Here is a 7,542-nt window from a genome sequence, read left to right on the forward strand (position 1 = left end):
AGACGGTGAAACCAGGCACGGGGTACTTGTTTTAACCCGTATAGAGATTTGTGGAGATGACAGACATAATCTAGATGGTCACGATCTTCAAATCCTGGAGGTTGTGACAAGTAGACTTCCTCTGTCAGGTTGCCATGCAGAAAAGCATTATAAACATCTAATTGCTTGATGGACCAACCTTGAGAGATGGCAATACTTAGAACAGCCTGAATGGTGGTAAGTTTGATAACTGGACTGAATGTCTCATTGTAATCAAGACCAAACTGCTGGTGGAATCTTTTTGCAACTAAGCGCGCTTTATAGCGCTCGAGAGAGCCATCAGCCTTTCTCTTGATCCTATACACCCATTTACACCCAACCAAATTTTTTTGTTGAGATAAACGTGGAACAAGAGACCACATACTATTACGAACTAAAGCATTAAACTCCTCAGTCATTGCAGCACGCCACACAGAGTGTTTAGATGCCTGAGTATAACAAGTAGGTTCTATGGTGAGGATAGTGCTAGTGAGGGCGGATGGTTGTTTGGGACGGGATTGAAGCACCATGGAATGTGTACGGATGGGTTAGGTAGGTTGTTTAGAGGAGGTTGTGTCTTGCTGGAAACTTGTCATGGGGGAAGATGTGGGAAAGGAGGGCTTTGTGGATAAGGGATTGCAATAGGGGTCAGTAAGTAATCTGGTCCGAACAAGTACAGAGTCTGTAGTACTAGAGGGGCTGGAAGGGAGAACGGTCATGGGAGGAGGTGCTGGGGCAGACCGAGACATGGGGGATGCAACCGATGGTGAGGTGGATAATTGGGGCAAAAGAGATGGAGGAATGGATGGTGGAGGGTTGGCCTCTTGTAGAGGTTGAAGTGATGTAACACCCCAGGGCAGGGAAGAGGAAGATGGTGGTGGTGGACAATCCAATGGAGAGTGAGATTGAAAAGGAAAGATAAATTCGTCAAAGCGAACATATCTAGCGATATATGTACGATTTGTTTTCACATCAAGACATCGATAGGCACTATGAGAGGGACTATAGTCGAGAAACACACACGGTTGAGAGTGGTACTCCATTTTATGACGATTGTAAGGACGAAGAAAGGAAAAGCATAGACATCCAAAAATTCGTAGGAAGGCATAGGATGGTGGTTTATTGTAAACGAGTTCGAAGGGGGACACACCACTAGAGACTTTAGATGATATCCTATTAATGAGAAATACAGCCGTTTCAAAGGCATAGTGCCAGTACAACATGGGTACAGATGCATGAGCAAAAAGAGACAGACCGGTTTCCATAATATGACGGTGACGATGTTCAATAGCCCCTTGTTGCTCATGGGTATGGGGAGCTGCAATACGATGGGTAATGCTAATTTTACTAAAAAATTGAGGAAGAGAGCGAAACTCTCCTCCCCAATCAGTTTGGATTGATTTAATAGTACGAGAGAAATGTTGTTCAACCAAAGCTTGAAATTATAAGAAAATAGAGAACACATCAGATTTGCACATTAATGGATAGAACCAAATATATTTACTGTGGTCATCAACAAAAATTACATAGTAGCGATGTCCTAACAAAGATGGAGTAGGAGAAGGATCCTAAACATCACTATAAATGAGGTCTAATGGAAATTGACTACGACGATGGGACGGAGATAAGTGCAACTTACTGGACTTGCCTAATTGACGCGAGGGACAAAGAGGAAGAAGATATGTAGACTTGCAGGAGAGATTATTGATCTTCACCATGGAGCGAAGCAAGCGATAATGAGGATGGCCCAAACGGTTGTGCCAGCCATCAAGAGTGGTGCTCTCGGCCATGTGAACAGATGCAGACAAAGAAGAAGGGCTGGAACGGAGAGTGTATAATCCTCCTTCATTCGGATCGGATAATACTGTGGTCTTAGTGGTTCGATCCTTCACAAGAAAATGATATGGGTAAAATTCAAAAAAGATATTATTATCTTTTGCAAACTGTTGCACGGAAAGTAAATTTTTAGAAATAGAGGGAACGTGTAAGATGTTAGATAATTAAAAAGAAAGAGAAGAGTGAGGAAGGAAAAAAGAACCATAACCAATATGTGATATATGTAATCCCTTACCATTGCCTCCATGCACCTGATCAGGATCAGTGTACTCAGCATAGAAGGACATAGAATGAATATCAGGAGTAACATGGTGAGATGCTCCTGTATCAAGGTACCAGGTGAGAGCAGTGGATGGGTGAGGGGTAGAGAGAAGTGGCGGATTAGGATGATGGTGAGATGGATTTGGATTTGGGTATGGTGAATATGAGAATTTGCATTGGGTTGTGGTGAATATGGATAGGACTGCTGAGGACGATAGAAGCAAGTGGTATTAAAGTGGTTGTTACGATTGCAAAAGAAGCATCATTGAGAACCACGACCATCAGGTGAACCAAAACGACCACGACCTCGACCAAACCTGTCACGCCCCCCACGACCTCGATTAAAACCACGGCCAATAAAGGGCCTAGGGTCAGTAGAAGAATGGGGGGACCGTTGAGTGGTATTAGCGATAGGATTGGTAGAAGGAGTAGTATCAGCAATGGTTAATTTTCTGAATGCCCGCATGCTTTCATGGCTAAGTAATAGCCCATGAAGTTCAGTATATGTTAGAGGAGTATGTCGATTAAGAATACCAGGGACCGCATCTTGTAGATCATCATATAGAGCACGCAGCACATGTAGATTAAATTCAGTAGGCTTGAGGGCATTACCAGATGCAGCAAGTTCATCAGCCACAGCTTTTGCATGTTGGAGCAGAGAGGTGACGGTCTCATCTGATTTTTGATGAAGATTCTGTAACTCCAAATACAGAGACATGAGTCGGGTAGGAGATGCTGAACCAAAGGCTTCATGAAGAGTGCTCCAACACTCAAAACTGGTCTCTTTGTCAAGAAGAAGGGGAACCAAATCTTCAGATAATGAAGCAATGAGAAGGCTTACGAGTTGGGCATCTTGTTGTTGCCAGACAGCAGCAGCAATAAGATTGGTGGGCTGTGGGTGAGAACCATCGAGGAACCCAAATAAGCCTTGACCTTTTAAGAAGGGAGTAATTTGTTTTCTCCTAATCAAAAAATTGAAGATATTCAACTTGATGGATAGAAAATGCTGTGCAGATGGAAAGGTGAGAGGGGTCATTGTGATTGGTGGAGAAGGAGAAGAGGGATTGGAGGAGGTGGAGATAAATGAACCGGTGGTCATGAGAGAGCACTGAAGGAGGAAGAAGGGATGCTCGTTGGAGCTTCAGGGCTCTGATACCATGACAATAGTAATTTCTTTATTGAGAATAATTCTTGATTTTCATATCTTGATTTCATTGATCTCCAATAGGAGTATTTATAAATTACAATGCCAGCAATTATAGTAATTACAAGAAAAAGGAACATCTTGATTACATACTCAGTAAGGTCAAAGAACCAAAAGTAGAATTGCTAAACAAAGAGAAACCAAAAATAGATGTGTAGGCTAAATATGAATATATGTTGACTTACTAAATATAGAGAGAAAATAAATAAGAGTATATACCAAAAGTAGAGTGATGAGGTGGAATAAATATGTGCTGACACCATAGTGGTTGGCAGCATTTTAGCAAAATTTGTCGTAAAGATATTTTATGATTCTAGATTGTTTTTTATGGTATTCTGGCATTATTTGATGCACGAAGGAAAAAGAAATTTTTACCATGCCTGTTTTAAGTAATTTGGAACAATTATTGATTCCTGAATTTTAGTGTCAGTCTTTTTTTTTTTTTTTTGGTAAAGGCAAGATTCATTAATAAGGAACTCTTGGTACAACCCAAAACAGTCTTCCCTACTGGTAACATATAACAAAAAATCCGGCAGGGTGATAGAGCCACAAGAGGCAACAAGAAAAAACATTGACTGAGGGAATAAATACAAATACATATAACAAAGTAGGAGTGACCAAATATTAAATGAAGATTGCACCACAGCAAGAGAAGATGAAAACCACCAGATGTCATAGTAAGCTGCACTTTTAAGGCCAAAAATAGCGTCATACAGCAAACAATCCAGATGACAGGCAGTGTCAGATACAGAAGGAAGACGTTCCACCAATTTGTTGATAAGTAGATACCGCCCGTGAAATCTAAGAGTAATAATATAGTAAAAACCGGACAGTACCAGAACCCCATAGATTCCATTTCTAACTCCAACGCAAGAGCAGCCCAGCATTCAGGCAAAACTCTGAAGAAAATAAGCAGCAGAGATAACAGGTACAAGGTGGAGAATGAAGGAATTATGTAGAAAAACAAAGTGCCGATTCATGATAAACTGCAGCTTAACCAATGTGAAAGGCATATAAAAAGTATCAGAGATGTATCGATGGAAATAATTGAATGTCTTCCACACTGGAGATACCATAGTATAGGGGCCCATCCCATCAGATCCATTTAACTGTTGAACATCATTTGGGAGAAAAAAGTCATTGCAATCAACAACCTCAATAATGCAAGGCAAGTTATCCGAATGCTTAAACCCCTCAGTATCCATTTGCCAAGAAACATCATTTGGGGTGAAATGTAAACAGCAATAGGGCTCAAATAAGCTGCAAAAAGCATTCAAAATATACCCCATTTGCAACATATGCCAAGCAATATGTGAAACATCATTGAGGTTGAACTGTGTATGCCGGACCACTACCTGATGTAAAATGGACGTTTGAAAGAAAGACCAACTCCCATCAGTAACAAAACCATGGAGAACATCATGTGGGAGAGTAGAGAAGTAGGTATCAAAGCTCCATGATAGAGTAGAAGAAGGACATAAGAAAAAGATACAGATCCCATCAGAGAGACCATCATCTGGGATGAATGAAAAGAGCATATGCTGATGTGTAAACAGCAGGCTTTGATATTGTAAACAGCAATGTAATTTGAAGCTTATGTTGGCGACCAGAAAACCCAAGTTTGAGAAGGCCAGGAACCAGTAAACCAATGTAATTTGAAGCTTATCTTGGCCCTGCAATATCCATTGATATATGAAGATTCTCCTGCGAGATAAATCTATAAATATAATTATTGTCAGGGTAGAGTTGCATAACAGTTCAAAATTCACGAGTCTAGCATATGCAAGATCTCCCTTTTCTGAATTAAAGCTGGAGGCACGTATCAGTTCCGCACGCTTGGAACATGCACAAGGTAGAGCAAAGCCAGGTAACAGACCCGTATCAGAGCGAGCCATGATACGAGCAGTCCTCTTGAAGAAAAGTACCAATGTGTCCATACAACAACAGACAAGAAGAGATAAACTTATGATATTATAAAATGCTATGCTCATTTTGAAGTCTATCTACTTTAGTGTCAGTCCTTTGATAAACTTTTCTAAGTAGCTGTCATATCTACTTTTGAGAAATAGGTGTATCGAACTTTTCGAGGAGATGCTTGCAGACATATGCTGGGCTACAACAGAGTAATATACTTTGACCATGGACCCTTCTACACAAATTTGTTAACACATATTTTCATTAGGAAAAAATTAGTGAAAAAAAAATGGTCAAATTGTCGGGTTCATGATATCATCAAATTAGCAAGTTATAAGCTGATCTAGGAAAATTATAAACCAACAAAACTTGCTACAATTAAATTAGCAATAATGTCATCTGGCACAATGTTTTCCCTATCCGTTTGCAACAGCTCAAATGTTATTCAGGTTGAAGAGCTCCAAAAGCTTGAGTAATTATTGCACATTTTTTGACAATCAGATGTGACTATGCAACGGGTTAGAAATTAGATAAGTCAACTTGATCAAATTGTTGAGTTCATAATATCATCAATTATAGCTTTAATAACCTATACAACCATTCAAAAGGGCCGACAACGAAGCAACCATGTAGAAGGTGATGTAGCTTAAAATAGAAGCATATCGTCGTCGTTATATTTTCTTTACTTTAAAATCTTCTCTTTCTTGTTGCCCAGCTCAAGCAAGAAATTGCAAAAGTTGAAGAATAACTGTCACGCCCCCGATCCGAGATTTTAAATCAAGGATCATGGCAACCGCCGCATACTCATAGAAAACTCTTCCCATAAGCATACAAGGCATCTTATTATACTATCCTAAAACAACAGCGGAATAATTAGTCAACAATTTAAATCTAAAATATAACGACCTAAATTTTTTCTTTAATATCTCAATAAATTCAACAACGATTCAAAGGCTTTGCATCAAATTCAATAAGCCTTTCAACCTAAAATAAAAGTATAAAGATTCTGCTTCTGATCACTCTCCCATTCATATCTTGTATCATCTTAATTCTTCAACATCTGTAAAAACAGTAAAATATGAGGTAATAAGCTAGACAGCCCAGTAAGCAATGATCACTTTTCAATAGATTTCATCAGCATTTAAGTAAATCATCATTTATAAAAAATAAGCATATAGAGTTCATCAATTCGAAATCAATTTCAATTATGCAACATAATTCATGCCAAATTCATTTCTTTTTCGAAAATTCAAGTTTCTTTCCAAATTTCAATTTCTTTTGTTCTTCAATTTCTTTTCGTCAACCATGAGCTATGACCACATTTTTCCTGTGGCAGGGTCATAATACCGCGTATCTGCTTGCGGCAGGCTGCGAATCATCTGGCAGCCATGTCCTTTGGAACCGCTGGTCTCGCTGGCGGTTTGTCGCTGGTCTCTCTGGCGACATGTCGCTGGTCTCACTGGCGACATAAACCCTCAGGACAATCAATTGCCAACGTACATGCCCCCATTGGCAGGGTCCTTTACATAGTCAGGTTATCAATTCTTATTGTTTCTTATATCATAATTCTTCATAAATCATGTTTCATATTCTAATTTCGATAATAAAACATATAATCATGTAGTATCGAAATCAATCAATATAATGCATCATGAAATCAATATGTTCAATCATGCTACATCATAACATTTCAAATAAGATATTTTCATAATAAAATACCATTCATCCAATTCATGCATCGTTTCACAAATCATGTCAGAAGAATACATTATAATTTGCCGATAAATCTAGAAAAAGTGAAACATTACTTACCTCAAACGGATTCCAATAAATCTACATAATTCTATAAATTTTTTTTCAAAAATTCTATTCGTAGATCATATCGCGATATCCCATGATCAAACATCCACAATCCTATACAGAAATTAATTTCAATAATTAGAAAGAATACGAATACCATATTTCAACGGTTTAGATTGGGTCCGATCATCTAATTTCATCTAATCAAAATCTAATTAGGACCTAAACGATCCAAAGTTTGACTATCAGATCAAATCGGATTCGAAGTGATAGGACCGAGATTTCTTCATCGATTTCATAAAATCAAGTAGAGAGAGAAAATCAGAGGAGAGAGAATTCATGAGGTACAATTCAAATTGATCAAGTGACACAATCCAACATTACGATTGGTCTAATATCTCAATTGGTGAAATCAACATGATCAAATCAAATCATGGCTAGATCGAAATCATGAATGATCAAATCTAAAGATTCATGGTCTGATCAAGGTGGGTGCCAGTACGCTGTCA

Source organism: Elaeis guineensis, chromosome 4 (assembly GCF_000442705.2).
Source record: "Elaeis guineensis isolate ETL-2024a chromosome 4, EG11, whole genome shotgun sequence".
Taxonomy (NCBI): Eukaryota; Viridiplantae; Streptophyta; class Magnoliopsida; order Arecales; family Arecaceae; genus Elaeis; species Elaeis guineensis.